Source organism: Pteropus alecto, unplaced genomic scaffold (assembly GCF_000325575.1).
Source record: "Pteropus alecto unplaced genomic scaffold, ASM32557v1 scaffold276, whole genome shotgun sequence".
NCBI lineage: Eukaryota > Metazoa > Chordata > Mammalia > Chiroptera > Pteropodidae > Pteropus > Pteropus alecto.
This window is the reverse complement of record NW_006438074.1, coordinates 2,605,393-2,623,893: the sequence shown is the minus strand read 5'-3', so window position 1 is coordinate 2,623,893 and position 18,501 is coordinate 2,605,393. Positions and strand designations below refer to the sequence as shown.

General features: G+C 34.2%; 1 protein-coding gene across 2 annotated transcripts in view; it reads left to right on the top strand.

The window, feature by feature from the left end:
- Positions 1–16,904: 16,904 nt before the first annotated feature.
- Positions 16,905–18,501, top strand: part of WDR89 (WD repeat domain 89) — a 32,089-nt gene continuing 30,492 nt past the window's right edge. For both annotated transcript variants that reach the window (XM_015591921.2, XM_006915111.3), the window contains exon 1: positions 16,905–17,050. The gene's annotated coding sequence lies outside the window, so the exon portion shown is untranslated. The remainder of the gene's footprint in view (positions 17,051–18,501) is intronic.

Sequence of the window (18,501 nt, the reverse complement as noted above, 5' to 3'; positions counted from 1 at the left end):
CCCTTTATTACTGTTTTTCTATGTTTTTTACTAAAATGAGAATGTTTTATTCCTTATGAGCACTATATACTGTACCTAACCACATTAATTCAATTGTAGAACATGTTCCTTTGGATATTACAGAGTTTTAAATTGCAAACAATATTGATAAGATTGTATAACTAATTCTCAAATATGAATTCCGACAAATTATAAATGTTTTATCAGTTCGAACCCAAGAATAGATTGCAAAATAACACCTGTCAATGAACTGTAAAAGAGTCATAAGGGCTAATTAACATATTTTAAGTAGATAATAGTCTTTACAGTTTATTATTACTAATTCACCAAATAAAACATGTATTCAAAGAAACATGTGAACACAATATAGAGCTTGAAATACATGAAGAGAAGTAACAGAAGTACATGAAGACAAATAACAGAAACTTTGGTCAAAATAGTTTTAAAAAATAAAAGGAATTAAAAGCCTCATTTAACTGAATGCCCAGAAGTAGTAGACTTAGGCCAGGCTTGTTCTAGTGAAATCTAAAGCCATGGAAATAGATATGATCGCTTCTGGAGAGAGTTTAGAGTTTTCACAACACATGTTACAACTCAGGACAAACACCAATCAACTAAGAGTGTTTTCCTGAGGAGCTACATTGTGAAGAATTATTCAGATTCTGTCATAGATGTGCTACGATCAATTAATGATGTCTGTCCAAGGGCAAAGGGGAGAGGAGGTAGAAGATAAGCCAATGAAAGGGATACTAAAATCCAGACTGAGAGGGAGGAGAGAGTTCCCAGAAGAACAAAGAAATCAACAAAGAGATCATTTGACACTTCAAATGCTAGTAGAAAGATTCAGGATGAGGATAGAGAAAAGCCATGGGTTTCATGTTTACCTCTAAGAAAGCAATTTCAATAGTATCAGGGGTAGGGGCAGTAGTCAGACTATAATGAGTTAAGGGGGAAAAAAGAATTAGGGTATGAGGCAGTAAGTACATTTCTGAGGTTTACAGATTTGTGATACTGGTAGATAGATACTACACACTAGAATTGATTTTTATTACATATAGTTTTAAAAATCTAATTAAATCTAAGATTAGACTGCATCTAAATCAGGAAGTACATAAAACCTAAAGTGAACAATATCCATCAAATTTTAAGCAATAAATTTTAGTACCATTAATCTAGCTTTTATCTCACATTTGTCAAACAAACAGAAAACATTAGGGAACCACAACAAGGGGATGAGCTAAACTACTTGGAACAGTGATATCAGCATGCAGTTCCCTGACCAGTAGTAGCCACATCACCTGGGAACTTGATAGGAATGCAAATTCCCAGGTACTGTCTCAGACTTACTAAATCAAAAACTTGGAGCCAGCACCCCAGCAATTGAATAAGCCCACCAAGTGATTTGGACGCATACTCACATTCAAGTTACTGTATTACTTCAGCACTTTCTCATTAAATAAGACACATAGTTATTAAGTTACTCATCTACTTGGTCTGCCTGACCTACATTACCTAGATTCTGTACTGCCAAAACCTTTCAAGGGGTTAGTGCCAACTAAAAGTCTTTTAAGCATAGTGTGATCTACTGGTCAGCTGCGGTCTACTAAGAAAGATGAGCTAGAGGAAAAATGATTACTCATATTGGGGACCAGCAATCCCAAGTGAGAGAACCTCTCACTAACTCCCCATGGCTTGAACTCAGAGGTCTCAGGCACCTAGAAATATAATTCCTAACACATCAAAACTGCATACAGTAATTTCTGACACATTTACCTGTGATGAACATGTTAAATTTTTGGCTCACTAACCAATTGCAACATGTGCCCTGCAAAAAATTCTTCCCTTTTTCTTTCTACAACAGTTTATTTGCACATCTGTTACATTGCTCTGTTATATTCATATTATAATGCATTTCAAAATAATCTGATCTCTTAAAAAGATTTCTTCATCTGGAAAACATGCTTCTCTTGTTGGGTTCTCCCTTTTGGCCTTATGATTATTCAAGGTCTTTATCTATGTGTATTTAATAAATTCAATTTCTTCCAGAGTAAGGTGAACAAACTGAAATTTCTGACTTCCGTTTAAATTTATCCAGATTTTCAAATCAGCATTTTATTTTCTGCTATGCAGCATTCCTTAAAGTCCTGAACTTGAAATACTTCACTTTAACGGCATTTCTATTGCAGGGGGAAAAAAGCCCACAAATACCATAATAAAAATTTATATAAAGGTATAAAACAGCTAGAAAGAAATGCACATTTCTCTCTTGCTATTATTGGAGATTAAGACTCCAAGAAAGAATCCCATTTGATTAAGTATTGAGTAGAGATGAGGAATGTTTTTCCAGGTCTGAAATAAATCAATAACTAAAGGTTGAAGACTTACCAATTGTTAATTACCAGTTAAAACTTTAAAAGGTTAATTTTTAAAAAGATTAATTTATATTATTACCAGATTGAAAAATTAATCTTTGTTGCCAGATTTACACAGATCTTCTTCTCTACTGTGTTCAAAAGAGAGCATGACTAATGCTTTGTTGGTAATTTCCAATAGTATATACCTACCAATGTATCATTAGTAATATAGGTGAGACCTTAACCTATATATGCTACCTTTCTCAAGGTTTTCAATATATAAATCTTTCAAATAAGTGTTCAATACAAATTCTGGTGATACAGGTTGGCATTTCTTAAAAAGATTCTCTTCTTTTTTGTATATGGTATTTCTAGAATAGTAGTCTCAACATTTTTATCTAATGAAGAAAGTGCTCTCACTAGAATAAAAATTACATTTATATTTCAAAATTCAGTAATTTGTGTAACCACAGGGAAGTGGAACAATAGTTTTTTTTTTTCCAGAGAAAGAACATCTCTATTTCTATGCAGCTATTCAAAACAAATGTGGGAGTTTTGCAAAATCAGGAAATAACAGTAACAACTTACTTTCACTGTCCTTGATAGAGAAGTCATAAAACTAATCAGCAGTAAGTTGTAAATGTTTGAAAAATAAACTTTATGGATATGTAATTTATGTACAATAAACTGCACACATTTTAAGGATGAAGATCACTGAGTTAAGTTGTAAATTTTAATATCTATACTTTAAAGTGTATTAATTTAAAGCTAAATGTCAGTTAAACAAAATTTACCAGAATGCTTTGAGATGAACTATTTAACTTTTTAAAATTAGTTGAGTGTTAATAAGAAAGCTCTTTTGGATGAAAGTCTTTTAAAATTTACAAATAAAATTTTCCACGACTTTGTAATTACACTTTTGTTTTGTTTTGTTTTTATTTTAAACTACAGAGAGTCTAACCTCTCCTTACAGTCAAAATCTGGAACAGCAAGTTTTCAAGTGTTATTGTAGTCTGTATCGACACCCTATTGTCGGAGTTAGGGGCTGCTTTTTCCTAAAGGGGAATTGCAACAAAGAATTCTGATTGGGTACATGACATTTTAATGTAGTCATTTTAGGTGGCCGTTTTGGTGCATTGATATTTTTAAAACTATATCATAAATTAGTAAAACTTGCCCATAGTTACATAAAAAATTAAAACATAAAGTCTCCTCCCTTCGGTTGAATAATTTTAGACCTCAGAGGTAACCATTGTTGACCAATTCTTCTGTAGACATCTTTAAATGTATATACTAGCATATATATTTTTTAAAGTTAATTTAAATAAAATGAACTACATATATAGTGCTCTACAGTTTTCTCCATTTAAAAATGTATATGGGGGCTGTACCTAATTTTAATGCCTAAATATTATTGTATCCTTGTAGCATAATTTAGTATTCCATTTGTACATTTAAGATCTTGCTAGGTTTTAAAAAATTACAGCGATACAGTGACTAATCTTATATATACATTTTTATGCATTTATGAGAAGTGGAATTAGTGAGTCAAAGCTTTTGTAAATTTTTTGGTGTTGACAGATGTTGTCAGATTGCTCTCCAGACAGGTTATATCACTTTATAGTGCTACTAAAGGTATGAGAGTACCTGCTTCCTTATTCATCACTGATACAAGATGGATATTATTGAACTTTTCTATATTTACACTCTGAGTGAAAAATGCTTCATTCTTAAAATTATTTTTAGTGTTTTATATTGCATTTATTTATTTACAAGGTTAAGCATCTTTCCAAGTGTTTATTTTTTTCCTTGTGTTACATATTCATGCCTTTGTCAATTCTTCTTTAGGCTTGTTTTTCTTTCTCTTACTGATCTGTGAGAGTTCTTTGCATATTAACTCTTTCTATGTCATTCACACATATATATTATTCCAAACAAAACAAATAAATATATGTTCTTATATATGTAATACTGTTCAATGGAATATTTTATGTAACCAATAACAAAAGAGGTGGCAAAGGCAATTCTCTACATACTAATATGGAATTAATTCTAAGGTATTTCCAAGAAAAAAAAGCAAAGAGAAGAAAAGTATGCTCCTATCTGTCTACCAAAAACAGATTTTATACACACACACACACACACACACACACACACACACACACACACATATCTATATATGGCATAGGTTATCTCTGGAAATAAGAAACTGGTTGTAGTGATTGCCTTTGGGAAGAGAAATGGGGAAACGGAAGGGGAATTTACTTTTTAATGTGTACACTTTTGTACTGTTTCAAGGTTTTTTTTTTTTTATTATGGAGGTGAATCACCTATTTAAAATTTATAATTTTTCTAAAGAAGTGAGATCACTTAAATTTACCCCTTTTCTTTTATGGCTACCCTATTTTCCCAAAACTAATGTTGAATAAGCCATCTTTTACTTATTATTCTGAAATGTCATTTTATCATACACTAAACTTCCACATAAATATTAGTTTTTTTCTGGATTCTTTTTTCACCTTCATTGATTTGTTTACCTGGTTGCAAATGTTTGTAGCTTTATAATAAGTTTTGATCTAAAGACTAATCATCCATAAATGTTCTTTTAAAAACAGTTTTCCCATCTATTCTCAGATTTCTAGATGAAATTTTTTTTGGCCAGTCATAGTTTTTATTGTGGTACAATATACATAAAATTGATCATTTTAACCATTTTTAAGTATACAGTTTCCTTGTGCACATTCACATTGTTGTGTAACTAACTGTCCCACCATTCATCTCTAGAATCTAGATGAATTCTAATAACACTTTGTTAAGTTCCCAAAAATAACACTTGACATTCCGATTGTTATTAATGAATATATAGATTAATTTATATAGAAATAACATTTTTACATTGTCTTTCTAACAAAGCATAATATATTCATTCTTTCTTTCTTTCTCTCTCTCTCTCTCTCTTTCTCTCTTTCTTTCTTTCTTTCATCACTCACTTAAGAAACATCTACTGAGTGCCTGTTATACCAGAAACTCTGCTAGGAACTGAAGATATAAATGTAACTAATGTAATAAATCCGTTATAGATTTTATAAAATCCAGAAGGGGGAACAGTGATTAGTCAAACAATTGCACATATAAACATAAAATTGCGAAGCTTTAAGGGAAAGATACATGGTCATGTGGCGGGCTTATAATAAGTGATTTAATTTAATCTGGGAGGGTTTGGGCAGTATTCCCTTTAGAAGTGATAACTGAACTGACTCTGGAAAATATACTCAAATCATCTTCACTATGCTCACGTTGGCTTCATACAGGCCCAGCACATTTCTTGGATTTGTCCCTGAGTATATAATCTTTTAAATAGTATATGGGATCTTTTATTCATTTAATTTTCTGAGTCTTTTCCATTTATGGGAAAATTACTGATCTTTGTGTATTAAATTTGCAACCAATTGCCTTGAGGATTTTCTTATTATTTTTGAGGGAACTCATTCTCTCATTCTTGTACTTTTCTGTCTCAGCCAATAAGATAGGAATGTGCCAAAACTTCCATTCTTTGGAAAGTTTTAAGGGAGATGCTGCAGCTTCTCCCCACATCTGTAAATGCAAGAGTGATTTTTCTGTGTGTTGAAATGGTGATAATATGACATCTATTGAATCACCTTTTTATGGGTAGAAAATGTGTGAAAGGCCATGGCTCATATATGGTCCATCTCTTTTGGCTCTCTATAGTCAATAAGAAAGGTAGACCCCAATCTACCACACAACAGACTTGTTTACATGTTTCCTCTGTTGACATAATTTCCCATTATAGGAAGAATGTTTGATTTACACACACATTACTTCATGTAAAGTTTCAAGTTGTTTCGCGAAGAAAATATGGAAAATTATATTTTCATTCTTACATCTTAGATTTTCACCTCTTTTAGAATGCAATTAAAATACTTAATTGTATCAGCTTAGAGAGTTTGATTAAAGAATAAGAACCATTCTGCCAGCGTGGCACTTACTACTCACTAGACCAAACTTTGTTAATTGTACATTCATCATAAAATTTTTTAAGTATCCACTCTCAATCTTTAACTAATAAATTATCTACATGTACTGTAATAATGTTCTTTATATTATAACATTGCTTAGGGATTTTTAAAGAATGAGAGCTAAAATAATTTTTACTGATTTTCATATATTTGCTCATCAAAAACATTAATAATAACTTCATTATTTTAGAAAATCTTGGTTTAACATCTTGGCTATAAATCGACTTGAAAGTCTCATTCTACATTCAATTTATTACACTTCTTGGTTTTAATGTCTATCATAAATGAAAAACATACCTTGAAAAGGTACTAAGATTTAAAAGGAAATAGTACAAAATCAGGATACTCATTTTTTTTCTGTCTTATAGCCTAATTATGGAAAGGTTTTTGTTGAAATTTCACTAGAAATATCCATCTTCCCTAATGTCAATTAGAAGATGTTGTATTTTTATGTCTAACAAACAGATTAAAAATCTACAGTAACTCTTCATTTGGAAAATTTTCAAACAAGGTTGACAATTCTGTTTCCAAATTTCAGTGTGTCTGAATTTTTATGGGTGACAAACTTGCGTCATTTTCAGCAATAAAATCACAGAATAATAGAAACATTTCCAAAAGTGTTTTCAAATTATACTTGCTTTTGATAAGCAATTACTTTTCCGTTCATTATTAAAAGGTCTTTGTTACCTTGAAGCAACAGATAAAGTGTTCCCTTTTTCTGTTTCCCCAAAATATCTGCCAACATTGCATTTTACAGAGAGCCACTTGTCAGCACAGGAAAGGACGGGAAATTTGAAACTTTCCTTTTTGTAAAAGGAAATGTGTAACTCATCTTCACTTTGGCAGCTATTTTAACTATTTTGTCAAAAAATATCAGTGAACCACTCTCTTGTTTTATGAAAAAATGTTATGCCCATTCTACAGATAATTAAAAAGTATTTTAAAGAGTCTACACTAAAATGTTTAAGTCTTGGTTTTATTAAAATGACTAGATATATGATATCCTACTGAAGTTTGCACAATTTGGTTTTAACTTTCTTGTCATATGACTTGCCAATGAAAAATCCAGGGATTTGATTTTACAGTTATTAGAACATATTCCATAAAATTCATTTATTTTAGTGAAATTTAATTGCTCCACTAAAAAAAAAATCTGTTTTATTTTCCCATAAAAAACTTTTTATTAAAGTAGTCATTTATTACTGAAAACATACTCTCTCTCGGATATCTTTCTTTTAATGGAGAAGAAAAAGAATTCTTCCTGTACTGCATTATTGATTCAGAATTGAACAAATACCATAAGCTAAGACATATTAGAAACTTATACTGAATAGGAACCTCCTACGAGGCATTATTTGTTCTAATACTAGTTTCTTCAACTTTCAACAATATTTTCTATTGTTCAACAATATTTTGTATTTAATGTTGTTCTTTCAACAATATTCCCTTTAGTATATGTTACCTAAAGAATGTGTTTTAGTTTGTCTCTTTTGTAAAATTCTTTAAATTATTTTAGCCATTTTTAACTGTAGAGGAAAGAAACATCTCCCCAATGGTATACGAGCTGGTTTCTTTTTAGTTGTTGCCATTTTTGTTTTGTCTTTCACTGTAAAGTAAGAAAACTCAGAAGAAATGTTAGAATTCTATATACTTATCACTTAATGTTGAGATTTAGCTTCATATTCTAGATCTATAGATTTTAAATACCTGATAATAATGATGTTTTTATATGATCACTAGCTAATATGGCAAACCATTATAGTCACTAAGGCCAGACTCATTTGCTAGAGAAGTGGATAGAAATCCATATTTCATATAGTCTTATTTATAGTTTCTAATTCTTTTAGCTGACTTCTTGTTAGAGCTCATTAAATTCATTTTTATCCTATATTTTAGCTAAGAAGAGATTTTACCAAAAATTGGAAAAATAGTTCTTCCATTTTGTTGTTGTTTTTGCTTTTATTATTGACTTTTTCAATGCCTGTCTGCTTTGCATGACTGTTTTTAAATCATATATTTATTGTCTTAGGCCAGGTTCTCAAGAAGTAGAGTCTAAGATGAGAATTTCTATGCCAGTGATTTTTTGAATCTGGTATTGATAGACATCATGCACACAAATAAAAGTTATTTGGGGTCCTCAATAATTTTTAAAGAGTGAAGAGAGGTCCTGAGACCCAAAAGTTTGAATGGTACAGGTACACATGTCTCTATGTACAAAAAGGAACACAGTAATGCTAGGAGAAAGAAGATGAGTGAAGGAGAGAGCATTCTGGGATCTTTGGCTGTGTGTTCATTTTTAGAGGTGAAGATCTGTGTGTGGGATGAGAGAGGGGAATTAGACAGACTGATTTTTGGTCCTATGTCTAATGCCATCTTGTGGACTTGGTGCCTGTCAGCACTCAGCCTATAAGAGGTTCTTCAGAGTTAATTAGCTTGCTTTTTATTAACATTGATGACTTTTGTTCCTTAAATTATTACTTCATCCATCCTGATAAATCAATTACCACTCTTCCTTTATATTTTCATCTATAAATCCATTTAAATCTCCCTTGTTTTCTCTTTCATTTGCTTGATCCTTCTGGATTTTTTTTTTCATTCCTTTATGATCATTTTAGAAAACAGGAGGAAGCAGAGAGAAATTCTTGTTACTCTCCTTTTTAAAATCAAAAGTCTACTGAAGTTTTAAGTAGAAGAGTTAAAGATTTCTTATTTTTTTTTTTTTAAAGATACAACAATGGTAACTTTGTAGAGAAGAAGCTGGAGAGGGGAGAAAATAGAGGCAGACAAAGTTGGTTTAAAGCTATTGCAAAGTCCAAGCAAATCTAATAGGGTCTGAATTAGGGCAGTAGCGGTGGGGGAAGCAAAACCAAACCTGAGAATGTTTTGTTTTTCTCCCAGGTACTGTCAACATGTGACTGAGTGAAAAGGGTCAAAAATTATATTAAGGCTTTTGGTGTGGTTGGCTGGATAGTAAAGTCACTGAGAAGGGAACACAGAAGGTGGAGAAAATTTTCTGTGGAGCTCTGGGGACATTAACATTTAGGAGGAGGCAAAGACTAAAGCTATATTCTAGCAGTCTGAAGAATAAGGGTGAGATGATGAAATGGAGGTAGCATATAAGGTATTAAAGAAAATTAAATAAGTCAGTGGGCAGTCAGGGTCACAGGAAAGTTTCTTATAGAATGGAAGAGACATATTTGTAGGAAGAAGGAAAAGGTAGAAATGAGGAAGAGATTGAAAATAAGGTGAAGATACAATTGATCATTCAAGGCCCCAGAGGATATACGATCAAGTGCATGAACAGAGATCAAACTCAGAAAGAAGGGCACTCCTGTGATTCCTAGGATCTTCTTCCAGGGTTCTTATTCATATTCTCTCTTTCTCTCTCTCTCTCTTTCTCTCTCTCTCTCTCTCTCTCTATCAGCTCCTGATCTTTCTTCTCGATAAAGAAATCTCTCACACACACACACACACACACACACACACATCAGTTCAATCTATAGTAAACTAACTCATTGCAACATATATCTTAAAATATTATTCAGTCCAGAACAACACAAAGGAGTCTTTATCAGAAGTTTTAAAGTTGGCTTTGGCATTTCTAGTTCTGGTTCCCACCAAAGTCTCTCCATCAGTATGGGGTAAACAGATGTTTCCCATGCTCTCTGGTCATCCGAGAGATAACTGCTGTATCAAATCTCTACACACAAACTCACACACACACATACACAACCTCCCAAGGACACTACTTCTCAGATAGAATATAGAGTTATTCTATCACTCTCCAACCTCTTAGCCTGCTTTATTTTTCTTCAGAGCACCAGGGCCAATTTTCAGTCAATATACTTTAGCACAGCTACATCAATTACCATAATATTGAAATGCCCTACTTCTATGATGGTAAGTAAATAGCTGATGTTCCAGATCCTGAGTGTATCCCCGGCTCTTGCTATTCCAGCACCTTCCAGACCTTCCTATGATCCAGCAACTAAAGACATAACACCAGTCACAACAAGGCTAAGACTGGCTGATGTTTTTGACTGGTGGTAGGATGGAGTAGGGAGAGTGTGTGGGAATGTAGACAAAAGCTAAAGCTTATATGCTAACACTTTATTGGTAAGCTCAATGTCAAGAAAGAGTAATCAGAAAAGGTAAGCGAGGCAGGGAAGAAAGACAGCAAATACAAGGGAATACAAGGGGATGTGATACCAAGCTGGTCATACCAGTGTCATTTTGATTATTCTACCCTGCATAGCATTTATCATTAGCTAAAATTACTTTATATGCTTTTTAATATATATTATAGATATTGTCTGTCTGCCAACTGGAAAGTAAGCTGTATAAAGGCAGGGACTCTGTTTTAACATTGTATCTCCAGGACCTAAAATTTACTAGGCATTTAATAGGTGATCAAAAATATTTGTTGAATGAATGAATCAATTCATATTAAGGAGAACATTTTCTAAATAAAAACACATTTCATGTAAATTAAATAAATGTAGTACTTTATGTTATTTTTGCAGAGTGGTTTCTGTTCCTCATTTTTTATCTTCCAGTTTCCTAATCATGCCCAGAGGCCTCCTTGTGCATTAGAAATGACCAAAACGGTGACTATTTCATGTTATGTTGTCATCTTCCTCTAGGGTTACCATCTGTCTATTCAAATACCCAGCAAAACATTGAAATCCTTGCTTCTCCTTATCTTAGCAAATCAAGTATGCAGGTAAGGTTACTGTTAAGGGGAAAGAAGGAGATTTATTTTTCTTACCCAGAGCATTCTCACAGAAGTCAAAAGGGTATAATTTATCCCAGTTATACTTGGTTTTATGCTTTTGCTTTTTGAAAGAAACAGTTCTCTTCATTGCTCATGCTATTCTAAGTAGTTGTCAAGTAATTTTTTTCAAATGTATCAATTTTCAATATTTGAATTGAAGGGTGAAAATGCTAATTAGATTAATATATTCATGACTGAGACTTAATCTACTTAATGTTTCTTTTATCTTCTAAATTTTCACTTCATCAGCCTGAGAGCAGTCATCTGTAATTATCTGATTACAAAATTTATTTAAGCTGTCAACTCTCATTGAGACTCCATTTTATCTCCATCATAATGTATTTTTTAAAATGAAAGAAACATGGTTCTGTTGCAATGTGATATTATTGCTCAGATATTAAGATGCTAGCAATAATGATCAGATCCATCTTTATAATGCTTGGCACAACTTAGGATATTGAGTATTTTGCCAAGGAAATTTATTTACTATAATGCTTAGAAAATTAAATCCAACCTCCTACTAAATGCTTTTCTAGAACAGGAGATAAGAAAGCATCAATTAACAAGTAAATCCAAAAAGACATAGACAACGAGTACGAATACTATTGGTATTTGAGTCTGGGGGCTAAAAGTTCCAGAACTCCTACAAAAGAAAACAGAAGGCTTTCATATCTTTTTTTCAACTCAGATAAATAATTTTGTATTATACCGTCACATACATCAGCTGTAGGTCACATTCAAAAAGAAAAAGCCTAAGAATATCAGATTAGTCAAATAGTCTGTTTCACATAAGTTTTCTTTTTAACACTGGGCACTACTCTACTTTGCCTAACTTTGATATACTTCACTTAAACTTTCTTGATTCCACTTCCTGGCTGTTGTACATTCCTGATGCTATTATTTTATTTTATTTTTTTTTCAAGGATAATTTTCAACAGTGAAAGGGCTCAACAAGCATCTTTCTTTTTGTCATCCTTCCTATAATCTTTCAGAGCAAGAGGTTTAAGTGGATCAAAGATTGGAACTTGAACTAGTATTTCCTGAATGCCCACAATGTGACAAGCACTGTGCTAGGTGTTTTATTTACATTGTTAATCTTTATAAAACCCCTGGATTAGAGATGAAATAAATTGCTCAAAACCACATGCCTAGTTTTGAGTAATAGTCCTTATTAAAATATCTGCCTATTGTGATTATGTTTGGAAAAGAAGTCATATAATTTAAAGATACAAAGAGTAATATTTACAAATAAAATGATGTCTAGGATTTGCTTATAATCTGATAGGAAATGTGGTGGGGTAGTGGGTGCAAGTATAGATATAACAAGTTAAGCCATCAGCTGAAGTTGGGTGATGGGGTCATATACATAAGAGCCCATATTTTTTCTGCATTTGTGTATGATAGAACTTTTCCATATTGAAGTTTGTAAAGGTAAGCACAACCTGAAAAGAAGAATCAGGACAAAAATGGGTGCAAGGACTGAGGAGAAAAAAGGAGGGTATAAATGTGCATTTGCCTTAGCAATTCAATAACTTTGAGCTATGTTCATTTAGAGCCACTCTTGTAGCATATGCCCTGCCCCAAATAAACTCTATATGCATGGGCAAATAGGCACTTCTATATCTTATTTAAGAAAGAATTGAATTTATTTTCATAGCAATTAAGATCCTAAACTGCTGCTTTTGGTCCTAACCATATTTCTCTGTCTAAAATAAACTATGATCCTAATTCTTACTTAAATAGACCTAGAGACTAATTTATCAAATACTCTAGCCTTTTCTTTTCCTCTTAACTCCATTTAAAGTATTTTAAACTATTTGTTCATTTGTTCATTCTTTTTAACTTCAAAGTGGCAGTAAGAGAATATACAGCTTAAACTAGTCAATTCACAACTTTTGAGCAGCTGTAAAGAGGTTTACTGGTGGTAGTTGGTGTTTTTGATTAATATCATTATCAGTTTCAATACTAGTTCTGCCTCTTCCCCAACTTTCATCTGTCTAAACTAAAAGGGGTAATAGAAAGTCCATCTTAAAACTTAAGGAGTTAAAACACTATCACTATTTTGGAAAACAAAAAACTAAAAACAGTTTGGCATGGTGACTGGTATAAACCAGCCGGTACCTGTCACAGGATGTCCTCACTACCACTCATGCTCTCTGGCTTCAAGGGCAGTCTTGTTGACATTTTTAAAAGCTCCAGAGCTGATAGCTTGCCAGAAAGTACTCCTTAAATAACAGAGGTATGCATGTCTAGGTGTGGACCTTATATACTGGGAAACCTTCAAGGGGCTCTGGGATTCAAGAGTTGGTCAAAGGCATATGATGCTTAGGAATGGAGGCAGAGGTTTCAAATGTAGGCTGTTAGGCAGGGAGTTAGCGAGGCAGGCTAGAATGAAGTTTGAAGGCAGAATGTTTCTTTCAGATGTATTTTACCAGAGTAGAAAATGGGATTGATCTGTACATGACATATGCTTACACTAACCCACTCCCACAAATATAAAACAGTGTTAAACATGATTCTCAGGAATGACTTCCAAGTCTGAAACCCCACTCTCAAATGAACTTAGGTTCTTCATCTACATGTTACTATGAAGGTATTGTATAGATGTAATTAGTGTTCATAATCAATAGACTTTAAATAAAGATTATCCTACCTAATTTGGATGGGCCTGATTCAATCAATTGAAAGGCCTGTGGAGCTGAAGTTGCCCAGAAGAAATTCTTTTTCACTTGAGGACTGAAACTTCAGCTCATGCCTCAGAGTTCTAGCCTGCTTTTCAGATTTCAAGCTTGCCTTCTAGCCAGCCCTCATAATTGTGTAAGTCAATTCCTTGCAAAAAATTCCTTAATATATGCCTCCTGCTGGTCCTGTTTCTCTGGTTGAGCCCTGATATCATGATTGAGCGTATTTCCAAGTCGTATAATGAACAATTTGGACTTTATATTTTAATAATAGCAAAAACAATTTTTTTCTGTGTATATAGGAGTATGTATGGGGAAGGTATACACGCATATATATATTCTCTTTTTGACTAGGCCTGCCCTTGGGCTCCCATATCCTTCCTTATAGTGGTGTCCAGTTCTAGCAAGAATCCTCCTAAGTCAGTTTAATGAGAATCCTTCTCCCTTGACATCTGATTAGGTTCTTGATCCTACATTATCCCCAGGTGGTGTGTGATTACCCTGGACTGCTTTCAGTAAGAATCCTGTTGAGTCGATGTTGCAATAATCCCCCTTTCCCCTGATGTTTCTTTGTAATTTTCCATCCACTGACCCTGACAACCTGCTCTTTAGCTATAAATCCCCACTTTTCCTGTTGTATTCAAAGTTGACCCCACCTATTAAAACCTCCACTCTAATAGCCCCCTTGAATAAAGTCTGATTTACCATCTTTAACAACTATCAGGAATAATTTTTTCTTTAACACCTCCAGACTCTTTTGATTACATGTTTTTTTTTTACTATTTGCTCCAGTTTATATGTACATGTATACATATAGTTAGATTTTTAAAAATTTATACAGCTATATCATGAATAGAATGTTTTAAACCACAGAAATGGAAAGAAAAACATTGAGATTAAAAAGTAAATACAAATAGGGGTTGTAATTCTCTTCCTGCATCTCAAGTCATCTTGTATTTATCTCATGTTGAGGTCATTTCTTAAATGATTTCCCAATAGATGGTATACAAAGATGATTCCACGATTCATACTTAAAAGGCAGAATGGTGCCTGTTTTTAATTTCTATTTTTAAATTCTCAACAAATAAGTTTTTCACTTTAAAATGGAATACTCTGGAACTTCCAAAAGACTCCAAATGAGTGAGCACTAATGACAATTAATATAGATCAGCCAAATGTGCTCACAATACACTCAGTTGATTTATCACTCTGCTGAACACTGATAACCACAGTAGCAGTCTTCGTACCTGCAGTTTTTAATAGTTTTTATTTAGTCACATGAGTTTAATTTATATCCTAAATGGACCATTTATTTAAAATAGAAGGCAAAAAAGAAAATACCATTAAAATGCTAAGTAAAAGAAAGCATTAAAACTGATAATTCTGCATTTTTGCCTTAGGATGATTTTCATATCCACGAACTTCATATAGTACACCATATAGAACAGTTAAGAGGAGAAATCTAGTGATTACATCCAATTCGGCTCTTCATTTATTAAAAATAAAAAGAAGTCATATCTCTCATGTTTCATTTACAAATAACAACCTAAAACTTTCTCTCATTATTTAGAAACGACACAAAAAATTATAATTTGATTATTTTAAAAATTTAATAATTCCAAAAATCAGTCATAAAAGTAGTTTTTGCTTGGCTTTAATCCTGTAAAGTGTAATTTTTAATCTAGAAATGTAGAACTATTATATATCACAAACCCTGATTTTTCTTACACAAAAGTTTGTATTACATGTTAAACAGGAAAAAACTTATCGAAAGAGAGAAGTTCACTCAGAAAGTTTTGGTGTTTATAGATTAATAATTTTATTTTTGCTAAACACCAAGTGATGAAATATTACTAAGTGGACTTACAGAAATAAAAGGAATTCATGATTCAATAAAGGCAAGGAAACACTACCTTAAACTAAAATAATGTTTCTAAAAAGGGTGAAAATGAACTTCATGATACAATCCTAGTACACAATGTGTGTACCTCTTAAAATTGTTCACTCTTGACATATGGATTACAAGACTATTTTCCTGTCAAGACAGCAATCAATTACTTCATGTAATATCAACGCTTGGTTTATGTAAGCAGCTGCTACCCGCGCCATTATAGTTACGTACAATTGCTAAATACAGGATACTATTCGAATACTCTCAAATGGACACTAATATAAAAATCAATGACCATTTTGTCGTAATAGAAAAAAATTTACAAACCAAAAATATAAGTATTCTCTCTAGTACAGTAATTACAACGTCTAGCAGAGCACCGGCCACAGTAGGAAAATGTTCGAAACACTAATATTTATATCTTACATACAGAAAGTCTTTCCAGTTTTCCTATCCTTCGTTTTAATGGTGCTAGTAAGTGAAAGGATAAAAAACACAAAGGAACACATCAGAACCACAGTAAATGTCAGCGCGTATTAAGATTTCAGTAGCAACAACCCTTTAAAACTACAGTATTTGGGCATTCAGGACTACAAATCAGAGTGCCCTGGGGCGAAGGTGGAGCTACCTTAAAATTGATAACTTTTTCAGCCAATGACACAGCCAAGCCAAAGAGGGCATAAAGGATTGGTTCCTTTGAATCCCAACACTGAAGTCATACTTAGAAGTTCTGAGCGTATGTCGGTGTTTCAAGGCCCAATTCTAACTACTATTTCTCACTCGTAGAAGCTTCTTGGTTACCATTTCTCTATCCGAGCCTGGCTCGGTGAAAGTTCCAGCGTCTAAACCCTAAAAGAAACTCACGTTGCCAGTGCCAACCGAAGGACCCAATCGCTCGAAGAAGAGGCAGAACTCGCTTTATTCTTGTCCTTTATTGGCCACGCAGCCAAGAGGCCCAAGATCACAACCAATGAGTCGTTGAAACACCCCTTAACGTAACGTAACGCAACGTAACGTAACGTAAGGGTGGTTGTGTACGGCGCTTACGTAACCGAGTCTACGCAGGCGCAGACATCCTGTTTTTGTCCAATCCGAAGAGAGGTCGGCTCCCGGCAATTCCTCGCGCCTCCCCGCCTCGCCTCTTTCGCTTCCTCTAGGCTGTAGCCCGCCTCTCTGCTGCTGACCAATCTTCTTCATTTTCCTTGGAGCGTTTACCCAATCAGAGAGGTAGACGATGCAGTTCCGGTCATCATCTCTGCGCCTTGACTGAGCCTAGATTTCTCTCCCACGCCGATTTTGGGCTTATAGCTGAGGTACATTTCATAGGGCCGGGCTGGGCGAATCTCCCGGGTGGGCAGCTCTCGACGTGAGGCGGCAGTACTGGTTGAGTCCAGAAAGCCAGAGCCGCTGACCCTCTAGCGCGAAGAGCGTTGGGAATGGGGAGGAGCCGGAGGAGAAACCACGTGTTGGGGTTTCTGGTGTTGGGGTCCGAGTCTTTGTCAAACTCGTTCAGTGTGTTCCCTGAGCGCTTTCCGCGGATTAGGTTGGCGGCATCGCTGTCCCCAGGACTTACTGTGGGTCATTCTCATTGAAAAGCATAGCGCCTTTTGGCATGTTTTGAAGGAAGGGTAGCATTCTTTCCAACCCACCTCCTGGGTTGGTTAATTTTCGAAATTAGGAAGCAGATTTTCATTTGTGAAAAGATGTCATGTGATACAGTAGAACTGCGAGACCAACTATTGTGTTAAACACTTTATGTCTGTTATCTCATTTAAACCACATAGCAATCTAAAGAGGTAGGTACTGTTACTTAAGTCCACGTGTTCTCTTCGGCTTGTCTTTGACAACTTGATGTGGCATTCGGTTTCCATGAACGTAAAATTAAAATGTATTATTTGTAAAATATTGCTCTTGTTTTTTGTCTTGAAGTTATTTTATAAAATAATACAAGTAAATGGATTGTTATTATCGAGGTAAAATCCAGTAGAAAGACATCGGTGTAGGAGCCATCTACTATCCTTTGGGGAAGTTACCCACTCAGCCTCAGCTTCTTCAAGTGCAGAATTGAAATCAGTACCAGCCTTCTCTACTTCCCAGAGTTGTGAGGATCGAATAAGATAATGGATCTAAAATATAAATTACTGATGTTAACTACATATAACCTTGTGCTTTTCAAATTCTTTCTTGTGGAGGCTAGACCGTCATTTGAACCTAGTGCAGACTATATAACCTTGATAACATACACCCTAGTACCACTTAAGCCTATGTTGTAGCCGCCAGCCCCTGATAGACACACGGACCACCGGAAACCAGTGAGTTATAGGAAGCACACTCTTTATTCGGCCAGCTGGGTCTGCCAGGGGTATGCAGACCCCAAATTAAGCAGCCCCGAAGTGTAGAGGTACAAGGTTTTTAAGCCCTAAATCCCATTCCTCATTCTGTCTTAAACACAAAGGTATATTTTTCTCCTATTCACTACCTGTAAACCCACAGGTCGGGTGTGCAAGCAGGGGTACAGAAGCAGAAAGCTTATTAGAATGTTATATTCCCATGGGTGATAGCCTATGTTCCCATAGGCGATAACCTATGTTCCCATGGGCGATAGCCTATGTTCCTGTGTGCGATAGCCAAGCAGTAATTTTCCAGCCAGCACACCATTGTGTCCCATCTTCCCCAGGTTCAAGACAGTATTCCTTGTAAATGCACAAGTCTTGCTTGTCTGGTTTATAGCCTTACCTTTGGCTGCTGTAAATAGCATAAAGCG